The sequence below is a fragment of the Musca vetustissima genome, unplaced genomic scaffold, assembly GCF_032173495.1.
Source record: "Musca vetustissima isolate MV318-11 ecotype Yass unplaced genomic scaffold, APGP_CSIRO_Mvet_v1 utg8505, whole genome shotgun sequence".
NCBI classification, from domain to species: domain Eukaryota; kingdom Metazoa; phylum Arthropoda; class Insecta; order Diptera; family Muscidae; genus Musca; species Musca vetustissima.
In genome coordinates, this window is record NW_026879079.1 from 82,398 (window position 1) to 108,836 (window position 26,439).

Sequence of the window (26,439 nt, forward strand, 5' to 3'; positions counted from 1 at the left end):
CACAGTTCACTTATTTGGCCGAAGGACGAACCCTATTGAAATTGGTATATATTTAGATATAGCTCCCATATATATTTTCGTCCGATTTACTGTAAATGGTGCACCCATTTCGATTTGCACGAAATTTGCACAGCGTAATGAATTAGCTGTAGAATGATGTGTTTTAAGTTTCCCGAAAATCAGTTCAGTTTTAGATATAGCTCCCATATATCTTTTCGTACGTTTTAATGATGTACCAAAGTCTAAATATACTTCCGTTGAAAATGAACTTAAGACTTTCCAAATAGGCAACAGTTGATTGAAGAAAAATTTATTTTTCATTGAATTTATTGAATTATACCATACAACTTGGATCATATTGCCTATCTTCCAGGGTGCGAAGAATGATTAAAATACGCTCTTTTTCACGAATGCTCACAGAATTCGAATGTTTTTAATTTATCGCGAATGATGAAGTTACAATGAATGTACAACATTTGCATTATCTTGCGAATGTTCGCATTGTACAAAAAAAAATTACAAACGATAAAATTTTGCTGCGAGTGTCGTCGATTCATTCTTTCGCGAGCATTTCTTGCTGAAGAATATTCTTTTGAAAAACTCAAAAAACAAATGTTCGCGAATTCTCGCGAGCTCTGTTACATACAAGAACAAACAAAAATATCATAAAAACACACACAAACAACGAAAGAATGTGTGTGTAGCAGAAAGTGTGTGGAGTAACAAAACACATGTCCAACAACTATTGAGTTCACGAACGTTTGTTGTTATTGTCGTTGCCGTTTTGAGCATTCGCGAGATTTCGGGAATGTTTGTTTTCATTCGTGAAAGAATGTCTGAAAGAATTTCAGCCACCAAACGAAACGAAAGTTGTTGTGTGCTCTCACTCGTTTGTTATGTGTGTGCGACCATTCTTTGGCGAATGTTCGTTTGGTAAAGAATTTATCGCCATAAATTCGTACGGAAAGTAGTAAAGTCGGACGGGGCCGACTATATGATACCCTTCACCACTATGGGTATATTCGGGCATGTTCTGGCATTCACTTCAACGGCAGAAGTGTTTCGAACACACGCCGAGGTGTTCTGTAACACACTTTACACACATTTGAGGTGTATTCTTTACACTTACATTTTCATAGTGAGAGTCGGTTGTATTCATGTTTTTATATATAAAAGAAAATTTTTTTTGAAATAAATGATGATAGAATAATATGTTATTATTGCGTATAATTGGTTTAAAATCACAAAATTAAAATAAAACGCCTTTAAAAACAAATTTTAAATGGATACTAAGGTTTGTGTTGCATTTTCTTCAACTGGATTGCTCGCTTGACACAGACAGCTGATTTGAAGTAAGGCCGAAGAAGATAGGGCTACCAAATGATCCACATAAATCAATCAAAAAATTAATTATATTACAGAGTCTTCCATACATATATTTTATGTTGCGAATAATAAAATATTAAAAAAAATAATAAAATTACCGTTAGAACTTACGAAATTACAAAAAATAACAGAGACAATGTTAAAAACGAATACAGTTTATATTGTATGGCAACACTATTACTGCAAAGTACAATGTCGGCGTTTATTTTTGTCGCAGTTCGAAAATTTAAATTCACGTGAGATGCAGAACAGGAGGTAACTTCTGAGGTGAAGTGTATGTGTGAAGTGAAAAGAACACACCCTGAGTTCCAGAAGATACCCGATTAACATGAAATTGGATGAAATAAAATATGTGATATTTATCTAAATGTGAATCTACCTAGATCTATCCATAAAGTATGTAAATCGACATCAAACAAATATAAATAGGTCATCCGTTGGGCTATGTCTATACTTCTAGAAAACGCAACTACGTAATTCTATGCTCAATTTTGTAAGTTTTGCAAAATTTGAATCGGGCTTGCTTGCTTGAAATCGGGCGAAAATATATATGGAAGATCTATCCAAATATCTATCAGAAAATTTTGTTCCTGTCAGCCTATTGGTTCCTTGGTGCGTCAATTACTTAAAATCAATCTATAATAATAGGGAGCTATATCTAAATCTGGACCGATTTTCACGAAACAAGGCAGACATCACTCTAGGCTCAATTCAGTACGTTATGCCAAATTTCGTGCAAATCGAAAGATATATAGGGACTTTGGTGCACAATTTACATGAAATCGGACGAAACTATATATGGGAGCGAAACTTGGCCGACATCATTCTAGGCTCAATTCAGTACGTTATGCCAAATGTCGTGCAAATCGAAAGATATATTGGGACTTTGGGGCACCATTTACATGAAATCGGACGAAGCTATATATGGGAGCTATATCTAAATCTTGGCAGACATAATTCTAGACCTAAATGATTAGGCTGTACCAAATTTCGTGCAAATCGAAGGATATATAGGGACCGTTTACATTAAATTGGTTAAATATATATATATGGGAACTATATCTAAATCTGAACCGATTTTTCCCAATTTCAATAGGGTTCGTCCTTGGGCCGAATAAGTGATCTATGCCAAATTCCATCCAATTCGGATCATAAATGCGACCTGTACTTTGTTTACAATTTAACATGCACAGAAAGACAGACGGACGGACGGGCATGCATAAATCGACTTAAAAAGTGATTCTATACATATTCTCAGAAGGAACCATGTGTCTATCTCGTTTCCTTTTGCCTGTTACAAACATATGCACAAAGACATAATACCCTGTACCACAGTGTGGTGAAGGGTATAATGAGCACAAAACGAAAATAATGTATTTTGAATCATTCGCGAGTGAATTTTTGCGCATCCTACTATCTTCGAACTGAAACTGCCTGTTTAGAAAAGACGAATGTGGGTGAATTCTTTGTCCTTATTATGATTTGTTTCATCATTAACATTTGGTCACATATTTTTAGAAAACCTTTCGATATTTCTTAATATTGTAAGATTACAGGGATTATTAAGGGTCATTAAACTGTTGGAGTTTGAGTGCATTATTATTATTAAAGCAAATTTTATGAAATATGAATGCTTCCAAAAGTAGCAACATAGACAAAATAGTTTACCCCGAAATTATCTATATTCGTCGAATCTGTAGGAGCTCTAATACATGAGACATGCCTGTAATCCTAATTAATTAATTTCATAAATTAATTCCTCTTGAAGCACGAATGTGCATTAATATATGTTATTATGTTTATATGATTTTATTTCCAAATAAATATCTTTAATTTGGTTTAATAAATCGGCAATACAGTTATAGGCTGTCATCTAAAGCAATAGGTATTTCTACCCCTCAAATATTTTCTTTATTCTCATTTCATTTATATTAATGTTAATTTCCGCATTATTTTTCCGTCTTCTTGTTCTTGTAATATTTAGGAATAAATGTCCTCTAATATTCTAATGGCAAATTGACTTCCTTGTTAGAACAATAGCTTACACTTGTTTCATTCAATTTCAAACTGTGAGTGTGTGTGTTTGGTGAGCTATATGAAATTAGGGTGGGGAAGGATGAGAGGGCCACACTGAGTGCTTTCATTTCAATTACAGTAATTCATGGTAAAACCTCATGTTTGAAAACAAAACGCGTATTTAAAGGAAAAAACAATGGCAACGAAAAATTCCAACAATAATGTTTTTTTCTGTGTTACAAAAAAAGGACTTTAGGTCACCGTTAACATTTGAAATCTACGGTGTTATCTTGGATCACTAACCATGGTATTGTTGGAGATTTTTTTTCGGCTGTCCTTAAGATGTGCTTCAATTACGGGTAAGAAAAAAAAAACAGAAATCCAAGTAATATTTCTGTATATAATTGAATTGTAATAAATATGGTTATTTATGATGGTATGTACTCAAATGTTAAATATATATTTTTGAATGGGTCGCTTTGTGCTTTTGCTGTTGAAAATCTCGTTGAAATGGGATGTGGTCGGAATGGCCGTTAGAATTGCTTTATGCGTAGTTGTTACAGAAACGAAACGTAAATGTGTTGAAGTCTACAAAGTTTTAAATTTCTTATGCCAATATTCACCGGAGACACCAAAAATGATATATATTTTTGATAAGAATTACAATATATGTCGATTTATGCTTGTCCATCTGTCTATCCGTCAGTTTAAAACACGAAAGAATTCGTGTAGAAGGCCGAGCTTTGAAAACTTGCACATACATTGTTATTAACATACTCATGGGATGATTGGTGTTCAGCTCAGAGGGGCTCCGCCGAAGGGAGTCAGTACGCCGAATGCGTGGAGCAGTGGACCGTAGGGGAGGGATGTACGAATAGCGCAGTTTGCCGTGAAAGTAAAAAAAGAATAAAACAAGAGTTTTCTAAGTAAATAATTCAATGTTTTATTAGGTTGGTTGGTCGGTGGTAACAATATTACCTTTCTAGGCACAACGATATGTGGTCGCAACGATATGCGTAGTGTTGTCTGTCCGAATGACAGAATGGTACTCCTTGGTGCTTAAAGGAGGCGGCAAAAAAGTGACAGTTAATTACTCGTTAAAATGTCAAATGCGCTAAACCAAGGTTGCAATAAACCGTAGCGCATATATTTTAAAGAATAATTAATGACCAAAAAGGGGGAAATTGGTTTTGGTAAAGCCCCGTTATTCGAATGTGGGAAAATTCTTTGTCCTCTATCTCGTTTCATCATTAAAATTTGGTCACATATTTTGGAGATTGTGGACGAGTTTTTTCAATAGTATGGATCTAAGTTAGTTCTCATTGGATATCAGATTATCTTTACAAATATTTACAATGGCATAGCTAGCCATATTTAAAGATCCCAAACGATTATAAAAATCTTAAAGTGGATAGTATAAAACTTTTATACTTGATATAACATTAAACCAGTGAGCGAAGCTGTATAGTTGGAAAAACTGAGCGCTCAGTTTCTACATTCAGAGTCTGGCTAATATTTCTTTAACGATTAGATAAACCTCTGTGTGATAATTTGACCCGCCAAATATTGACCTTCATTATCATGACAGTCATTCGAATTAGGTGGTCAGATTGCCTTCCCCAACAATTGGTGATATTCGGCTTAATATTGTGGCGTCTAAAGGGACTAGAAAAAAGACAAAAATAATCTGTTCCATTTATTTTTCCCCGAAATATCATCAGATGATGGCCATCGAAAATTATAGCCGTCGACTTTAATCTGCAATCAGCGCTACATTTCCGCCTTCTAGTGTGATAATGGTAACACTAAACAATATAAGAATACATACACTACGCTAAAGTTTAAGTATAACTCTCACATCCGGATACATACATCAATATAATGGTTAATTTAAAGGTCAACCACTCTACAGGGATCAACTTCTGGATCTATATCGTTCAGGCTTAAATATTATATATACGTATGCCATTTTTCATACAAAATTCTGGATCATTTTTGACCCGCTAAATATTAAAGGATCGGAAAAATAAAAAAGTACATTCAAAATTGTGACGTGTTTACAAATTATAATGGACAGACAGGCACACAAGTCAAGATCGACTCAGCTAGTCAGGATATGACCGGTATACTAAAAGGTGGGTCTAGAGCCAATATTCCGCGGCGTTACACACTTTTGAGCCACACAAAGCTATAATGTCCCTAAAAAATAGTTGTGTAGGGTATAAAAGTGATACACATGGACCGATATACCCCATCTTCGAAATTAACCTCACTCTATGCCAAATTTTGGCAGCCTATCCCAATTCTTTGGGACGTAGGTTCGCAATAGTATGGGATTGAATACTAACGATCTAATAACCCTTAATAATAAATCTATGTTATGTTAATAATAAATCTATGTTAGATATAACAATATGTTCAGCGAACTTAATAGATGATGTCCAGGAATGGAGAGTCTCTGACCACAAATAAATTATGTTCAAAATCCTACGGCCAGAGGTTAAGGTAACCCAATTATGAGTGTCTAGACAAGAATGACATAGAGAGAAGCGCCAACAAATTAAGGAAATAATTGTAAAGTCTTTTGAGGAAAGTTGTCCTCTCTGAATTTGAAAAACCCTGGATGACAGGGGAGATTCGGAATAAAGGAAAAGAGTTCCGAAAAATAACTAATACCCCCAAACGCAACTCCTGGAGGCTGTTCTGCTAACAAGAAGACAGCATGGACGACGTTTCAAAAATCAAGAAGTTTCTATTTAAGACCCACACCCAAACCTATACTATACCACACCCACACCTATACTATGGTATTCATTGAGGCTTTTAATGAATGCTCACTTCCCACCGAAGACATCGACAATGGACGATGTCATGACAGACAGGGAAGAAAGATCAGAGGAACCTATAATTGACAAGTCAATGATTTTAGACGCCTTAAAAATCTTCTCACCTTTAAAAGCGGCAGGACCGGACAACGTCTTCCCCGCTTTAGCACATCTAGCCGCACTCTTTAATACATGTTTAAGGTTTGCGTACACACCGAAAGCCTGGCAGGAAGCTGGGTAGTCTTCATACCCAAGCCCGGGAATGCAAACTACGCAACACCAAAATCTTACCGGCCACTAAGCCTATCTTCATTCCTACTCAAAGCTATGAAACGTACTGTCGACACCATGATAAAGAGCAGCATACCTAATGATACGCTGAAATATAAAACAACATGCGTATGTTAAGGGGAGATTTGTGGAAACTGCCTTACATGAGATAGTACACCATATTGAGGACACCTTCGCTAAGAAAATGTATACCTTAGAGGTATGCACAGGCATTGAAGGAGCTTTTAATAATGCCAGGATTATTACGTTTATCCAATCCTTAGATACCTTCCAAGTTGATCGGGCAATCATAGACTGGGTTAATTATTTGCCAAGGAATAGATGGATTAGATGTAGCATACATGACATAACAATCTGTGACATAGTAGGTCAGGGAACACCACAGGGAGGGATTTTGTCATCGCTCCTGTGGGCAACTACCATAAATGGACTCTTAAGGAACTTAACCGATGAAGGATTTGAACTAGTCTGCTATGCAGATGACGTTATAATACTTCATAGGGGAAAGAATCCTAACTTACTGTGCACAAAAGCTAAGACGATGCCAAAAATCGCCCACGATTTGCCATATCAAATATGGCTATCGTCATATAGTCAGGAAACTTAAATGGAAAAACCACATACAGCAAAGGGCTGACAAGATCCATAGATGGTGGTCTTTCTGTAGAAGAGCCTTAGGCTCTAAATGGGGTTTCAATCCTAAGATCATACACTTGGGCAACACGGAAACTTAAATGGAAAGACCACACACAGCAAAGGGCTGACAAGACCCATAGATGGTGGTATTTCTATAGAAGAGCCGTAGGCTCTAAATGGGGTTTCAATTCTAAAATCATACACTTGGGCAATGCGGACAACATGTACTAGGGCTTTAGAGGCAATACTATATATTCATTCAATAGACATCCAAATAAAATATAAAGCGGTAGTTGCAGCTTTAAGTCTAAGAGCAATGGACGAGTGGATAGAAACCGTACACAAAATACCGATGGTTTAAATCTAAATCCGGACAAATAGGAGATATGGGTTTCAATCCTAAGATCATACACTTGGGCAACACGGAAACTTAAATAGGGAGACCACATACAGCAAAGGGCTGACAAGACCCATAGATGGTGGTCTTTCTGTAAAAGAGCCGTAGGCTCTAAATTGGGTTTCAATCCTAAAATCTTACACTTGGGCAATGCGGACAACATTCATCCAATCGACATCCAAATAAAATATGAAGCGGTAGTTGCAGCTTTAAGACTAAGATCAATGGACGAGTGGATAGAAACCGTAAACAAAATACCGCACAAAAACATATTACAGGTAACTATTTTTGACCAATCAACAACTTTGATTCAGACCGCATACCTGAAACGAGAGTAGTCACATGGTGCGAAACTATAAAACCAGATATAGAACAATGGAATAGCGGAACACTAGTTCAGATGCCTGCTGGTAACTGTTGCTACACAGACGGCTCTCGACTAGGAGACAAGACTGATCGAAAAACCGGGTAACGAAATTTCTCTTCGAGCTATAATAGAGTGTCTTAACCGGGTAAGTTCAAACCTAGGACAAAATAGAACAAATACAATTAAAATCAATTTCTAGCAAAAATTGATACTTATAAGAATATACTCATAAGAACAAAAAGTTGCTTTAGTTTTGGCCATGCAAAAATTTGGTCAATTAGGAATTCATTTCAAATTGAATTTTTGGTTTACAGTTTTTTTTTTTAATGAATACCCATTTATTTCTGAAAAAACTTTCACTACAACTTTATTTTCAAACTAGTGAGCGGAGCAGTATAGTCGGACGGGGCCGAACATACGATACCCTACACAACTACCACGGAAATCGAACTTTCTGTGGATGTTTATTCCGCTTACGCTGAAATATCTTCCGAATATTACAAGTATTCAGTACAGCTATTGTCCAGATTCCTTTCACCGGTCCACTTCATTCCAAAATTATTATCTGATCATCACTGAAAATTATAAGCGTTGTCCTTGACCACAACTTGAACCTCATGGAACATTTCAAAGCGATCAGCGCTAGAGTTCCGCTCTCTAGAGTGGTAATGGGTTACTAAAAAATATACGAATACGGAGATAACTTTAAATATTTAGGTGTAACTCCCACATCCGAGCACATACAACAATATAATTGGTATTAGTTTAAAGGTAAACCACTCCTCTTGGATATAATATCAACTTCTCGGGTCTATGTCCTTCAGGGATAAATCTATACGCTATAGAATACAAATTTTGTAATTCTCCACACAAAAGTCAGGGTCCATTTGCCCCGCTAAATATTGACCGATCTTTATAAAAACAGGCATGCTTATTCTTTGGACCGATCCCCTTCTATATGCAAAATGTCACGATGTTCGGGCCATTATTGCGGCCTCTGGAGCGACTAGAAAAACCGATCAAGACATGTGTGTCCGTCCGTCTGTCCATTATAATTTGTAAACACTATACAGGCCACAGTTATGGACCAATCTTCACGATTTTTTGCATGTAGGATGGGTTCTGGCCAATGAAGACCCCTTTTGTTTTTGGGAAAGATCGGTTAATATTTATTTTAGTATTTGGTCCATTTCATCCCCTAAATATTAACCGACCAAATACTAAATTTTAGTATTTAGTCCATTTCATCCCCTAAATATTAACCGATCTTTCCCAAAAACAAAAGGGGTCTTCATTGGCCAGAACCCATTCTACATGCAAAAAATCGTGAAGATTGGTCCATAACTGTGGCCTGTATAGTGTTTACAAATTATAATGGACAGACGGACGGACACACATGTCTTGATCGACTCAGCTAGTCGAGATATGACGATCGGTATACTTAAAGGTGGGTCTAGGATCAATATTTCGCGGCGTTACAAACTTTTGGAGCTTCGCAAAGCTATAATACCCTGACAACATAGTTGTGTAGGGTATAGAAAGATACCGGTCATTTATTCGGTTTGTAATTTCAGTTGTGGCCATCAGTGTAGGTTCATGTTTTTTCATAGCATCTATATAAGCTTCCGGCTATATTTTAGAAATATTTATGGTTCTAGACACAATTTCCAGCTGAAGGCGATTTCATCATAATTGTACAAATAATTTTAACGTTATAATATTAATTCAGGCATATCAAATTCGTAAGAGATTGTTTTAAATGCTAATCTTTTTATGAACTCAATTACTGTAAAAATTTAACGAAACACAATTTGTAGCCCATAAAAGTTTCCATGGCTTTCGATACCCCCCGAACACGCTTCGATGCCATTGTAACAATTTAAATATTTTAAGTATTCAAATTACCAGTAATGGGCAATTTGTTGTGCTTACCTGATTTCCTGATGATGTTCAAAATGTGCCACTTAAAAGTTTTAGCTTTGCGTTTCGTTTTTTTGTTGCCTTCCTTACAATGAAATTAAGTGATAACTTGATTCATTGTCCATTTTCCTGTCGCTGTAGAATGAAGTGGTCGGTTTGTCTGTCCAAGAACAAGGGATGGTCGGCTATCACTCTATGACTATGGTGATGTTAGAGTATGGCGAGGGTGCCATTTGAGTGACTGACTACTTGCTGTTTGATGTCGACTAAGCTTATGAAAAATTAATTATATCCTTGGGGTATGGCAACAACGAACAACGTTACACACAGAGGATGCTTTTTTCGTGTAACTAATGGTAGCTGGCCACTAGGGCTACTGTCCTTGGCAGAAAGGTAACACGAACATAAAACAAATCAACCATGAAAAAGGGATAAATTAGCTAAGAAGGGGAAAATAGGTAAATGTGTTCATTTTTTATGGAACTTTAGGCAAAAAATCTGTAGGTTGAGTTTTACAGGAAGCTTTTAATAGAAATGTTTGGAAGAATTTGTTTGGCATGGGTGTGGATAATATGTTTTTAATTTGGATATGATATTCTTATCGAACATATCTTAACACACATTTGAATATCCTTCACCATAAAGTATAGTGTTTATTAAATTTGTCATTCAGTTTCGCTGTAGATCCCATAAGGTATTTATATTCTTGATCAGAATAACATTTTACGTTGAAATCTCGATAAAGATCGCAATATTTAAGATAGAACTTTGGAATTGTTGTTATTACTCCTAGGATATTTGGTATTGAGGCCTTTTACTTTGAGGCCACATTGGTTAATATATCCCTAACAAAAATGATGAATATCGGTCTACTTTTTAAATAGCCCCAATAAAACGGTAGCTCCAATATGTCGGTATTTTGGAGAGTTTGGACACGTTTTTTAATTGTTAAACATGTAGTTTGGCATTTTGAACTATCATTGGATATCCTGCCGAGAATTTTCAAATCGGACCACTTTTTACGAACATATATTTTAAATATGCACCTCATGGAAGGTATAACTGCCGAACTTAACCACAATTTTACTTCTTTACTATGTTTTTTTTTTTTTTTTTTTGAAATGTGCTATTTTCATATCGGGTGTTCATCATCTGAGAAAATAATGGAAAATACAGTAGAATGATGGCATTTTTTTCAGTACATTTTTACTTAAAACTATACCGGAATACCACCACTACCATTTCAGTAACATTTTTATCATTCACCCAGTATCGATTTATTTTATTGGCATTTCTCTTTTAATAATAATGTTTCCCAAAGAAGAACAACTTTTGAACTCTCAATATTGAGATTTTTCCCATCATCGAATTTTGCCATAAAGTAAAAAAATATAAAACCAGTAAGGAGAGTAGTAAAGTCGGACGGGGCCGACTATATGACTCCCTTCACCACATTGGGTATATTCAACAGATGAATCCTAACAGACGTTGAAGGACCATATACACGAAAATGGATCCATAAACATGTCATTCTGCAACCTATACTAAATTTTTCATTTGGTCAGATATAGAGTTGCTATAGATATAGTATCCCATGGATAGACAAACTAGATAAACGTCCAAAGTTCCGAATTGATGCGTAGTTTTAGCATCAAAAGTAATCATACCTCTGAACTAATATCTATTTTCTATACATATGTATATCTGAATATCTTGAATAAATCAATTTATAAAAGTATGTATGATATTCAGATAATCCATCTTAAATGGCCAGGATTTAAAAAATTGTTCTAAACCAAGAAATTTGGACTTATAACTTTTGTTCCTTTTATCATTATCAGCAATGATAATTACCACCAGTTCAGTAATTCCGCTAATGTTTGATATTTTCCATCTCTCAATTATTATCACATATTGGAATAAAATTTGTGTAAAATGAAAAATTATTGACATAATAATTTTTTACATTTTGTCAGTTTGTGAAAAAATAACATTTCTATTTGAAACTATTTTTAATTTCAAACATTCTACCACTATTGAAGAAACCGACTATGAATTAAACAAACGTATGCAATAGAATGATAAGTACTATGGATTAAAAGTTATAAAAATCCGAAATCTGTGGTGGATTGTCATCATAGATGACATAAAAAAAAATGTGCCTATTACTTGAGAAATTATGTTTAGTTGATCAAACGGATATGGCTAAAACTAATTTTTCGATGATACATAAAGGAAACGACTATCTCAGTTGCCACAAATTCTATCTTTCTAAGGTATGTGTATGTGCAATTAAGACAAATGCTAAATTTAGGTTATGTAAAAATGTTATAATGTGATAATGCAGTCCTTTGAAAACTTTTTTGGGCAATGAAACAAAATACAAAATTCAATCATAGTAAGGATTATATAGCAGGGATTTACCAGCTGTTACGATATTATTACTGGTATTACACTATCTATAGTGGAACAGTAATGTTCGAAATTCGATACCTATATCGTGCATAGTTATAAATATTACCTATTAAACTGCATACATATAGTTTTCCTATGGTAATCACTTTAGTAGGGGCAGCGAAGCGCCACGGGTCCAGCTTTAGCGGGTTTTGACTCTTCAAACCAAAATTTTTTATTGTCTATATGTAGATTATTTAAGTACAACGGGAAGTGCATTTATTTCCAATCGTACAGCGCTCATTTTTGAATGGATGATGTGTATATACGCCTACGTTATTTAGACCGATTTTGTATATGTAACCGTTCTTAAGATATATCCATATTTGAGGTACGTTCACTGATGATGATATAACTCTTCATCCACGCGGAATTTTTAAAGTTTTTCTATCCTATGTTACTTTATGGGCATGTCATGACATACTGTGTAAATCTCATTAATATCTGTTCAGCGGTTTTTGCGTCTATCGGCACCATTTTTTTCTATTTATATAAAGGTTTTCAAGGCAATGACAATCCAATTAATTGTAGAAAATTAACATATTTTGAGAATTTTCCATAATTGACAATTACTCAAAGGTATACGCTGCCCAATTTCGCCGAAAATATGTCCAAAAAGAACTACGAAGAGATGAAGCCATAAAGGTTCGATATAAAATGTGTGGAAATTCTAATATCTTTCAAAATATATTTTGCAACATTTTCGCGGATTTTTCTCAAAATGTTCTTTCATTAAAACCTTTCCACTTCTATTACAGTTTACTAACAGAAACTTTAAGTCAAATCGGTTCAGCCGTTTCTTTAAAATAATTTTTGCAAGATTTTCGCGAATTTTTCTCAAAAATTTCTTTCATAAAAACCTTCCCACTGTAATTACCGACAACTGAAAGAAATTTTGAGTCAAATCGGTCCAGTCATTCTCAATTGATGCGTTAGTATACATTTTTTGGCTCCATTTTTATATATATGGAAGATAATGTGAACCGATTTCAATGAGACTTGCCAAAGATTAACTTATATTAACTACAGTTCATTGTACAAAATTGTGTGACAATCGGACAAACTTTGGGTCTTTAGTGCACAATTTACATAAAATCGGAAGAAAATATATATAGGAGCTATATTTAAATCTGAACCGATTTTCACGACACGCTATGCTGTGCAAATCGAAAGATATATATTGACTTTGGCGCACCATTGACATTAAATCGGACGAAGATATATATGTGAGCTATATCTAAGTCTGGACCGATTTTCAGGAATCTTAACACACATCATTCTAGACCTAATTCATTACGCTATGCCAAATTTCGTGCAAATCGAAAGATATATAGGGACTTACGTACACCATTGACATTAAATCGGAGGAAAATATATATAGAAGCTTTATCTAAATCTGGACCGATTTTCAGGAAACTTGACACACATCATTATTGATCTAATTCATTACGCTATGTCAAATTTTGTGCAAATCGAAAGATATATAGGGACTTTGGTACACCATTTACATTAAATCGAACGAAAATATATATGGGAGCTACATCTAAATTTGGACCAATATTCAGGAAACTCAACACACATCATTCTAGACCTAATTCATTACGCTATGCCAAATTTCGTGCAAATCGAAAGATATATAGGGACTTTGGTACACCATTTACATGAAATCGGACGAAAATATATATGGGAGCTATATCTAAATCTGAAATAGTTTCGTCTGATTTTATATACATGGAGCACAATACTGCCAATATTGGTCCGATTGAGACAAAATTTTGCACATAGTACTGAATTAGGTCTAGCTTGATGTTTTGTTGAAATCGGTTCAGATGTAATATAGCTCCCATATATATTTTCGTCCGATTTTATGTAAATGGAACACCACACTGACAGTATATGCATACTGTATTGAAGTTACTATAGGTTGATATCCGTGAAGTTTTGATGAAATAGGTTCAGATTTTAATATAACCTACATATATACTTAAGTCCTATTTTATGTAAATGTAGCACCATAGATCCTTTTCTATTTACACGATATTTTTTGTTGAATTCGGTTCAGATGCAGATATAGCTTCCACGTATATTTTTGTCCGATTTTATGCAATGGAGGAACCTATGTCTGTTCGCTTTACATGAAATATAGTATAACGTATTGTATTGAAGTAGTTTCAAGTTTAGATATAGGTTCCAAATATATTTTCATCCGATTTCATTAAATGGTGCATCAAATATCTGAAGTTTGTCCGATTACCAAATGGATAGCGCCGCATACAATTTTTGTTTTGTTTTTGCAATGATCGTTTTCCTATTGAACCCCACCCTCCGAAATAAAATCCTGTGTACGTTGTACGTGCGTTACAATAATCGGTATAGGTTTACTTTTTGTCATGTTTCCTATATTTTCATTTCAAGTAACTATCAGTACACTTATTTGGAGGGTATCCAAAATTCGGCCCGATCGAACATAACGCCTTGTTTAAACTCAGTTTTTTGATTTTTATACCCTTCACCACACTGTGGTACAGGGTATTATGTCTTTGTGCATATGTTTGTAACAGGCAAAAATAATCGAGATAGACCCATGGTTCCTTATGAGAATATGCATAGAATCACTTTCTGAGTCGATTTACGCATGTCCGTCTGTCCGTCCGTCTGTCCATATTAAATTGTAAACAAAGTACAGGTGGCATTTATGATCCGAATGGGATGAAATTTGGCATAGGTCACTTATTTGGCCCAAGAACGAACCCTATTGAAATTGGGAAAAATCGGTTCAGATTTAGATATAGCTCCCATATAAGGGTACATCCAAATTTTCGGTATTTTGAGGGTCTTGAGCGCGTTTTTTAACTGAATTCGCTGAAAGTTGGTACTTTGAGTTCTTATTGGGTAGCAAATCTCCCTACCAAAAATTATAAATAAAAGTCAATTTTTTCGGATAGCCCCCATATAAGGGTACCCCCAATTTTCGGTATTTTGAGGTTCTTGAGTGCGTTTTTTAACTGAATTCACTGAAATTTGGTACTTTGAGTTCTTATTGGGTAGCAAATCTCCCTACCAAAAATTATAAATAAAGGTCCATTTTTCGGATAGCCCCCATATAAGGGTACCCCAATTTTCGGCATTTTGAGGTTTTTGAGCGCGTTTTTTAACTGAATTCGCTGAAATTTGGTACTTTGAGTTCTTATTGGGTAACAAATCTCCCTACCAAAAATTATAAATAAAGGTCCATTTTTTTCGGAGAGTCCCATATAAGGGTACCCCCAATTTTCGGTATTTTCGGGTTCTTGGGCTCGTTTTATAACATAATTCTCTGAAATTTTGTACATTGGGTTCTTATCAAATTACTCCACTAAAAATTATAAATATAGGTCCAGTTTTTCTGGTAGTCCCAATATAACGGTACCCCCAAATTTTTGGTATTTTGGGGGTTCTGATCGCATTTTTCGACCGAATTGGCTGTAATTTAGTACATCGAGTTCTTATTAGGTAGCAAATCTCTCCACTATAAATTATAAATATTGGTAAATTTTTTCTGGTAGCCCCCATATAAGGGTACCCCCCAATTTTCGGTATTTTGAGGTTCTTGAACCAAATTCTTTTAGATATACCACTACATATATATTTTGTGCATATGTTTAATGTAAATGGTGCACACAAAGTCCCTATATATCTTTTTTCGATTTGCACGAAATTTGGCACAGTGTAATGAATTATCTCTAGAATGATGTGTGTTAAGTTTCCTGAAAATCGGTTCAGATTTAGATATAGATCTCATATATATTTTCGTCCGATTTAAGGTAAATTGTGCACAAAAAGTCCCTATATATCTCTCAATTTGCACCAAATTTGGCTCAGCGTAATGAATTAGGTCTAGAATTATGTGTGTTAAGTTTCCTGAAAATCGGTTCGGATTTAGATATAGCTCCCATATATATTTTCGTCCGAGGCACAGCGTAATGAATTAGGTCTAGAATTATGTGTGTTAAGTTTCCTGAAAATCGTTTCGGATTTAGATATAGCTTCTTTATCTGACCAATGAACAATTTAGTATCGGTTGCAGAATGACGTGTTTATGGTTCCAATTTCATTTTACTGGTCCTTTAAAAATGCCACGTCTGTTAGGATTCATCTTTTGAATATACTCAAAGTGGCGAAGGGTATCATAAAGTCGGCCCCGTCCGACTTTACTCCTTTCCTTACTGGTTTTATATATCGTCATAAAGGGCTCTTTCCGCCGTTCACCGACAAACAGGTTTGACGAGTACTGACGAAGCCTATTTTGGTGTAAGAACTTATCAATTTACATTTCCATTATCATTAGACGTTGATCCACAAAACATAGAGGCGGTGTACGATTTGAGGATTGGGAACAACGTAACACCGTCTACTAATTGACACAATTTAAGCCCCTTTGCAGCTTTCTTTCACTCAAGACCCGGATGGCTGTTTGCACCCGAATGCATAATGTTTTAGTAAACGGATTTTAAATAATATAAAACTCATATTTTTTAAAAAGAAGAACTAATAAAAACCGCTGATTTCTTTATGTGTAGTACTTTTAATTTTAGAGGTTTTAAAAATTTCTCAACCGAATTGGCCATATACCGACCACTGTACTCGTAAATTACTACACTTAAAACGAAATAACTCAAATTCTTTAAGTTGGTCAAGAAGAAGATGAAAAATGCATTTGAGTGACAGGCTGAACTTTGCAGTTGGCACGAGGCGAAGGACGTGAAAGCGGAATCCTTTTAAGTTCATTTTAACTAATAAATTAATTTACGGCAAACCATTTTTTGCGTTTTCTTTTTGTTTGTGTGGAAAAGTATGTTTCTGCCAACATTATCACCAGCTACGATGACCGCTAAGACGTTAGGTTTTTTTCTCAAGACTTTTTTACTACTTTGAAAAGTATTATGGGGTACTGGGTGTACAACACCCCCACCAATTGGCAAGTTTTTTTGTTAGATGTCAGTAAGAATTTCTTTTTGCAGAATACTATTTTTTTTGCATTGGCTTTTTGAGGTATGGAAAAAAAGTTTTCATTTTTTGTTCACAAAGTGTCTTAAAAAAGTTGCTCCAACTTGGGCAGAATTCTTGATGTTCTACACACATCACACCAAGTCACCCCACACCTCTCAATGACGGTTGTCCACCACATTGTTGGACCAACAAATTGAAATCGTTTGCCTCCAAAAGTCTGTGTAATCCAACAATTAGTTAAAGGAATTCCAATTTTGTATTCTGAAACTTTTGCTGGATCTTGGAAAAGTTGTGTGCGCGCGCTCTTCTAGGCGAAGTTAAAAGTTTGACACAAATCATGCATCTCATAAAGAAATCAAATCATTTTTTTCGACTTAGATGGAGGCATAAAACTTATTCACTTGGACATTTCATTCGTCCGTTCGTTCATTTTTTCTTTTTGTTTTATTCAAATTCGATTTAAGTGAATTAAAACTAGAGGTGTGCAAGTCTTTACTTTTCATTTCTTATTTTTGTCCGGTAACTTTGTAATGGAATCTGGCAAATGTTGCCATCTAATTTGCCTGCCTCATTGGCCACTAGAGAAGAGAAGAATAAAGTTTTTTTCCACTCTTACCTTATCGAAATGACATTTAAATTGGAATTATGTAAATGATGTTAATAAAGTTTAGATTTTTTTCGTTCGTTGGGCCTCATTGAAAGCCATTAAACAATTTAAATAACAAATTCAGATTTTATTTTTTGTTCATAAAAAACCATGACTATTGAGAGTTTTATGATTAACAGCACAATTTCCCTAACTGAAAAACTGGTTCTTGTAATGAAATCGGAATTATTGATCTCAAGTCGTAACATAGGTTGTACTAAAAATAAAAACATGGTTTCGAAGTCGTCATTGTGTCAAACACTTATCTGTTTTAGTGATAATAATTTTTAACAAAAAAACTATAAATTTTCCCCAGCCACTTTGATATATTTCTCTGCAGCTCATTAAAAAGCAAGACATGTCAGCCGTGCTTTGTCGTATTCTATCATATCAAGCATTATACTGCACCGATCCGAAATAAAAAGTATAAAGATTTTCGATGTCGGTGAATGGTGATACAGATCTCGTTTTTAACTTCTCTGATAAACCACTTGAAACCTCAATTACTACGAAGAAAAAATAATGTAAAATCATTGGACATTTCGTAGAGGAAGTCGGTCCTTTATGTTTTTATACCCTTCAACATATTGTGGTGCAGGGCAAAAGGAAACGAGATAGACACATGGTTCTTTTGAGAATATGCATATAATCACTTTATATCTCGATTCAAACCTGTCCAATATATATTTTCCAATATAGTTCCAATATATATTTTCGTCCGATTTAAGGGAACCCCCCCCCCCCCCCATTCTCGATTTTTTATTTTTAAGATTTTAAATGGGCTGGTAAATGAATACCAATGCTTGTTAAGGTTTGTAACTTGGCACATATGTATTTGAAGATTTAAAAAGGAAGAAAAATAATTTACCAAAATTTGTTGTTGTTGTTGTTTTGTTGTTGTTTTTTGGGTTCAAAGAAAAGTCCATATTTTCGATGGCGGGCATGATAACTCCTCACTGGAACATCGGAATCCGAAAATTCCAACTGTTTTAGAAAGAGGACATGTCTGGCTCTCGTATGAACTAGGATTATTGACTTCGCACAACAATTAACAAAATGGCGGAACTTTGAAAAAATTTTTATGGAAAATCGCCTATTACCACAAACTAAGTTAAAAAATAAGGAAGATCTTCACCGATTGGCTTTATCCTAGTTCATACGAGAGCTACACACTCCCAGAGAAACGTGTCAAAATTTGAAACCGATTGGATTATTAGTTTTTGAGTTATCGTGCCCGCCATTCGTTTTGAGAAAAACGCGTTTAAAGTTTGAGAAGCCCTTTAGCCGTCATTTGATGCTAACACAATAAATCGGCTATATCTTTAAGAGTTCTTGAGATTTTCACTTGAAATTTTGTAGAGACATTCTAGAATTAGAGTAGATTCGAATTAAATCAAAAAAATTTTTGACGCCGAGAATGGGGGGGGGGTCCCCTTAATGTAAATGTAGCGTAAAAGTCCCCTTATATCTTTCAATCTGCACGAAATTTGGCATAGCTTATTGTATTAAGTCTTGGTGTGTGTGTTAAGTTTAGTGAAAATTTATTCAGATTTAGATGTTGCTATCATATATTATTTCTTCCGATTTTATGTAAATTAAAGCCTAAATGCTGTCCGATTGACACACAGTTTTGTACAATGTACTGAAGTTGATATAAATTAATCTCTTTCAAGTGTTCAGATTTAGATATTGCTCCCACATATATATTTTCGTCCGCATGTTTATGGATTGGTGTTAGTCGGTTCACTCATAACTTCGTTCAATTTTATGTTAGGATTCATATGTAGCATATATCCAAAGGGTATTATATAGTCTTCCTCGTCCGACTTTACTATATTCCTTACTTTTTATACCCTTCACCACACTGTGGTACAGGGTATTATGTCTTTGTGCATATGTTTGTAACAGGCAAAAGGAATCGAGATAGACCCATGATTCCTTTTGAGAATGTGCATAGAATCACTTTCTAAGTCGATTTATGCGTCCGTCCGTCTGTCTGTCCATGTTAAATTGTAAACAAAGTACAGGTCGCATTTGTTATCCGAATTGGATGAAATTTGGCATACGTCACTTATTTGGCCCAAGAACGAACCCTATTGAAATTAAGAAAAATCGGTTCAGATTTAGATATAGCTTCCATATATATTTTCATCCAATTTAAGGTAAATGGTGCACCAAAGTCCCTATATATCATTCGATTTGCACGAAATTTGGCACAGCGTATTGCACTAAGCCTAGAATGATGTGTACTAAGTTTCATGGAAATCGGTTCAGATTTATATATAGCACCCATATATATTTTCGTCCAATTTAAGGTAAATGGTGCACCAAAGTCCCTATATATCCTTCGATTTGCACGAAATTTGGCATAGCGTACTGAATTAAGTCTAGAACGATGTGTGTAAAATTTGGTGAAAATCGGTTCAGATTTAGATATAGCACCCATATATATTTTCGTCCGATTTAAGGTAAATGGTGCACCAAAGTCCCTATATATCCTTCGATTTGCACGAAATTTGTCATAGCGTACTTAATAAAGTCTAGAACGGTGTGTGTAAAATTTGGTGAAAATCGATTCAGATTTAGATATAGCTCTCATATATATTTTGCTCCGATTTTAGGTAAATATTGCACCAAAGTCCCTATATTTCCTTCGATTTGCACGAAATTTGGCATAGCGGTCTGAATTAAATCTAGAACGATGTGTTAAATTTCGTGAAAATCGGTTCAGATTTAGATATAGCTCCCATATATATTTTCGTCCGATTTTAGGTAAATAGCGCACCAATGTCCCTATACATTCTATAGCGTATATATTTTCCCCTGAAGGATATAGACCCAAGAAGTTGATAGTGTATCCAAGAGGAATGGTTGACCTTCAAAATGACTCAAATTACATTGTCGTATGTACTCGGATGTGGGAGTTACACACAAATATTTACAGGTGCTTACGTATTCAGATATTATTTAGTAACACAGAGGGCGGAAATATAGCGCTGATTCCTTTTTCATGAAGTTCCAAATATGGTCAAATACAACGCCTATAATTTTCGATGATGATCTGATTAAAATTTTGTGATGAAGTGGGCCGAAAACTTATTTTTTGTGTTTTTTTTCAAATCAACCTATAGGCTGCAAATGTAAGCCGGACACAACACAACCCACGGTGAAGGGAATATGGACAAGTAATTAGAAGGACTCTGCTGAATATTAGTAATATTCGGAAAATATGTCAATGTAAGGAAGAGGTCCTGTTGACCTCTAATCGGGAAAGAGGGTGCAACTATCACGAAATATTGCCCAGGCTCGGAATAAAAATCCACAGAAAGTTAGAGTTCCGTGGTAGTTGTGTAGGGTATCATATGGTCGGCTCCGTCCGAATATACTGCTCCGCTCACTGATTTAAAATTATTTTCAACACCTATATATAGGTTTTTATTTTTTTTTAATATAATTTTATGTCCAGGCAAAGCGGTGATTTTTTACAATATTTTTTAAGGCCTACTAGGCATTTTAAGGTCTACATTTAGACGTGTTTTTTAATTTTTTTAAAGGTCTACATTTATGAGTGGATTTAAAAAAATATATATTTTTGAGGTCAACATTTGGAATTAAATTTTTTAAAACATATTTTTAGGGTCTACATTCAGGCTTGAATTTTTGAAATTAGAATTAGATTTTTTAAAACATATTTTTAGGGTCTACATTCAGGCTTGAATTTTTGAAAGTCTACACCTAGGCGTGGATCTAAAAAATAAGTATTAAGGTCTACATTTAGGCCTGGATTTTTCAATTTATGAGTGGATTTAAAAAAATATATATATTTTTTTTTGAGGTCAACATTTGGAATTAGATTTTTTAAAACATATTTTTAGGGTCTACATTCAGGCTTGAATTTTTGAAAGTCTACACCTAGGCGTGGATCTAAAAAATAAGTATTAAGGTCTACATTTAGGCGTGGATTTTTCAAAAAAAATTTTAAGGTCTACATTTAGGGGTAGATATTTTAAAATATTTTTATTGTCTACATTTATGCGTAGATTTTATAAAACACATCTTTTAATGTCTAGGTGTAAATTTCTAAAATATATATGGTGTTCATTAAGGCGATGATTTTTTTAAACATATTTTTTAAGTCGGATGTTTGAACATTTCTATGAGGATCCAGGTATGGTCAAGGACAACGCCTATAATTTTCGGTGATGATCAGATAATAATTTTGGGATGAAGTGGACCGAAAACTTAATATTTTGTGTTTTTTCGAGTTGATCTATAGGCCGCAATTGAAAGCCGAACGTTACAACACAACCCACAATGAAGGAAATCTGGACAAGTAATTAGAAGGGCTGTACTGAATATTAGTAATAATAATATTTGTTAACCTCTAGTAGTCAAGAGGGTTCAAATATCGCGAAGTATTGCCCAAGCTCGGACGTTGTGTAGGGTATCAATTGGTCGGCCCCGTCCGAACAAAATGCCTACTAGGCATTTTAAAGTCTACAATTAGACGTGTTTTTAAATATTTTTTAAAGGTATACATTTATGCGTGGATTTAAAAAATATATATATTTTTGAGGTCAACATTTGGAATTAGATTTTTTAAAGCATATTTTTAGGGTCTACATTCAGGCTTGGATTTTTTTAAGGTCTACATCTAAGCGTGGATCTAAAAAATAAATATTAAGGTCTACATTTAGGCGTGGATTTTTCAAAATATTTTTTTAAGGTCTACATTTAGGGGTAGATATTTTAGAACAACTTTTTATTGTCTACATTTAGGCGTAGATTTTATAAAACATATCTTTTAATGTATAGGTGTAAATTTCTAAAATATATATGGTCTACATTAAGGCGATGATTTTTTTAAACATATATTTTTAAGGCCGACCTTTAGTATGAGATATTATGAAGTCGGGTGTTCTATTAATGAAGACGAGATGATAGGGAGTTGGTGTTATCCATGGGAAATTACGGGTAAAATAACACGGCCACTTCTTCGGATCTGGTAAACTCATGGCGGTAAATTTGACAGTCGTCCTGCCGTCCTTCCTATGATTCAGGTGGTTAACTTTAAGGGAATGTTCTCTCGCTATTGAGTATTCTGGAGTCGTCACGTTCATGGTCAAACCGTCCTACTGCTGGGAAGTTTGGTCTAAATTCGGTTACTCTTCGAGCGTGCGGCAGCAGTAGGTAGCGAATGGGCACCTCTATGAAGCACTGATTTACAAACGCTTTGAAATCTTGCAAATAATAATTTAATCCCCGATGGGGTCAAGGAAAATTTTTTTCGAGGCGTTGCAAACTCAATACACATCTCATTAAACACACTTGAATCACATCCTAGACAATCTCCCTTTGCTTGTTTGGCCCCTAAATTATGCAAATTTAATGAAATAATTTCGGCTACTAAATAGTCTTTGATAACTACAACTGAATATTAATGAAATGGTTTGTCACATTGTCGTTTTTTTTTCTCGACCGTCCAATCACCCACACTAGTAGTGTCACTTCATCTGTGATATTCTCTCTAGAAATAAACACCCTCATCCATACACAAACATCACCATAGTGTTAATGATAAGCAAATGTGACAAAAATATTCATGAGTTTGTAGATAAGAAGCACACAACATTTTGAGACACAGTGCCAAAAAAAGTCGAAACAATTTCGAGGACATAATTTGCATACGAAATATGCCTAAATGTAGCCTAACGCAACGCAATGGAAATCAAAAGAAGAAAATCATAAATAAACGCCAAAAATTATACTATAAAAATTTATTACAGTTCACCCAAACGCCCATAGCCAGAATTGGTTCCCGCTGACACTTGGAGTGTTACAATAAACATAAATTGTTAAAAATTTTTAGTCCTTTTTCTGATAGCAAATCGTAAAATAAATAATATATTTTTTCTGCTACTTCTTGTGTTGGATTTGGACAAATAAAAAATTCTATTTCGCGAAATTGGTGTGAAAAACTGTCATTTGGGATTTTTTTCATTTTAATAGCTATAGTAATTTTCTTGGGATAATAACTATTAGTTTTATTTTTTTTAGGGGGAACAGAATAAATGTCAATGATTGAGATTTATTTGATTTATTATGAATTTATTTAATATTGGATGTTATTATGAAACGTAATACCAACATTTCGATGCTGGTTAAAATTGTATATTAATACAAGTTGCGGTCTGATGAGTAACTGATAATCAACATCCAGACCAAACGGCTGATGTTTCAATATTTGCATGTTTCATATATTATAAAAAATTAAGTTTACTTTTAGTCGTGATTACATATTGTTTTTTTTTATATATTTTTTGATTTTTTTTATACCCTACACAACTATGTTGTCAGGGTATTATAGCTTTGTGCAGCCTCAAAAGTTTGTAATGCCGCGAAATATTGGTCCTAGACCCTCCTTTAAGTATACCGATCGTCATATCTCGACTAGCTGAGTCGATCTAGACATGTGTGTCCGTCCGTGTGTCTGTCCATTATAATTTGTAAACACGATACAGGCCAACGTTATGGACTAATCTTCACGAAATTTTGCATGTAGGATGGGTTCTGACCATTGAGGACCCCTATTGTTTTTTGTAAAGATAGGTTAATATTTAGGGGATGAAATGGACCAAAAACATTATTTTTGTCGGTTTTTCTGGTCGCTCCACAGGCCGCAATAATGGCCCGAACATCGTGAAATTTTGCATGGAGAAGGGGGTGGGGCCAAAGAATAAGCATGCCTATTTTGATAAAGATCGGTCAATGTATAGCGGGTCAAATGGACCCTGACTTTTGTGTGAAAAATTACAAAAATTGTATTCTATAGCGTATATATTTACCCCTGAATGACACAGACCCGAAAAGTTGATATTATATCCAAGAGGAGTGGTTGACCTTTAAATTAAGACCAATTATATTGTTGTATGTGCTCTGATGTGGGAGTTACACCTAAATATTTACATGTATCTCCGTATTTGTATGTTATTTAGTAATCCATTATCACTCTAGAGAGGCGAACATAGCGCTGATCGCTTTGAAATGTTTCATGAGGTTCCAGTTATGGTCAAGGACAACGCCTACAATTTTCGGTGATAATTTTGGAATGAAGTGGGCCGAAAACTTATTTTTTTGTGTTATTTTCGAGTCGATCTACAACAACACAACCCACGGTGAAGGGAATCTGTACAATAACTGTACTGAATACTCGTAATATTCGGAAAATATGTCAGTGTGAGGAAGAGGTGCTGTTTACCTCTAATCGGGCAAGAGTGTGCAAATATCACGAAATATTGCCCAGGCTCGGAATACACATCCGTAGAAAATTCCCGTCCGACTATACTGCCCCGCTCACTGGTTAAAATTATTTTTTTAATATAATATTTAAGTCCAGACAAAGCGGTGATTTTTTTATAATATTTTTGAAGGCCTACTAGGCATTAATATTTTAAAACATATTTTTTAACATCTACATTTTTTAAAGTTCCTTTCCATGGTTCAGGGAAAGGAAGTTTTCAGAGAGTTTTCCAATCAGAGATCTTCAAAGATCTTCGCTCACACTTTCGGGTAGCTTAGAGGAATTTCTGATAACAGAGTAAAGTGATTGACTGACTGACTGATTTAACGATTCATCAACGGCCAGACGAAACGGCTGAAGATAGAATCTTGAAATTTTGGGTGAGGGTCACTCTTGCTCCAAAGGTGACAGATAAGGCAGGACAGATAAGTGACGGTCACTCTTGGTCCAAATGTCAGTATTCCAACCGATAGTGTTGGAATACTGAAACTTGGATTTAGGATGACTGTGGGGGTGTAGGATTGGGGTATGTAGGAAGTTTTGGAAATTGGTACAACTAGGTACTAAATTTGGTACAATTTGAATTGCGGGTCACCAATAGAGTTAAATCCTGAACAACTAGGTACTAAATTTGGTACAATTTGAATTGCGGGTCACCAATAGAGTTAAATCCTGAAACTTGGACTTAGGATCACTATGAGGCTTTTGGTTTGAGGTAGGAAGGAGGTTTTGGTAATAAGTACTACTGTGTACTAAATTTGGTACAATTTGAATTGTGGATGAACCGATAGATCTAGAATCCTGATACTTGGATTTAGGATCACTGTGAAGGTGTAGGATTGGCGTATATATGAATTTTAGAAATTGGTACTACTGTGTACAACATTTGGTACAATTTGAACTGTGGGTGAAACTATGGAGTTGGAATCTTGAAATTTGGGTTTTAAAATAACTGTTGGGGTGTAGGATTTGGAAATTCGTACTACTGTATACTAAATTTGGTACAATTTAAATTGTGGGTGAACCAATAGAGTTGGAATCCTGAAATTTGAATTTGGAATCATTGTGGTGGTGTAGGATTGAGGTATGCATAAAGTTTTGTTGGATGGGTACTTATGGCAATAATGGTACTTATGGAAGAGGGTACTTATGGAAATAATGGGTGCTAAATGAAAAATTTGGATTTTGGTGAACCTTTAAAGCTCGAATCAT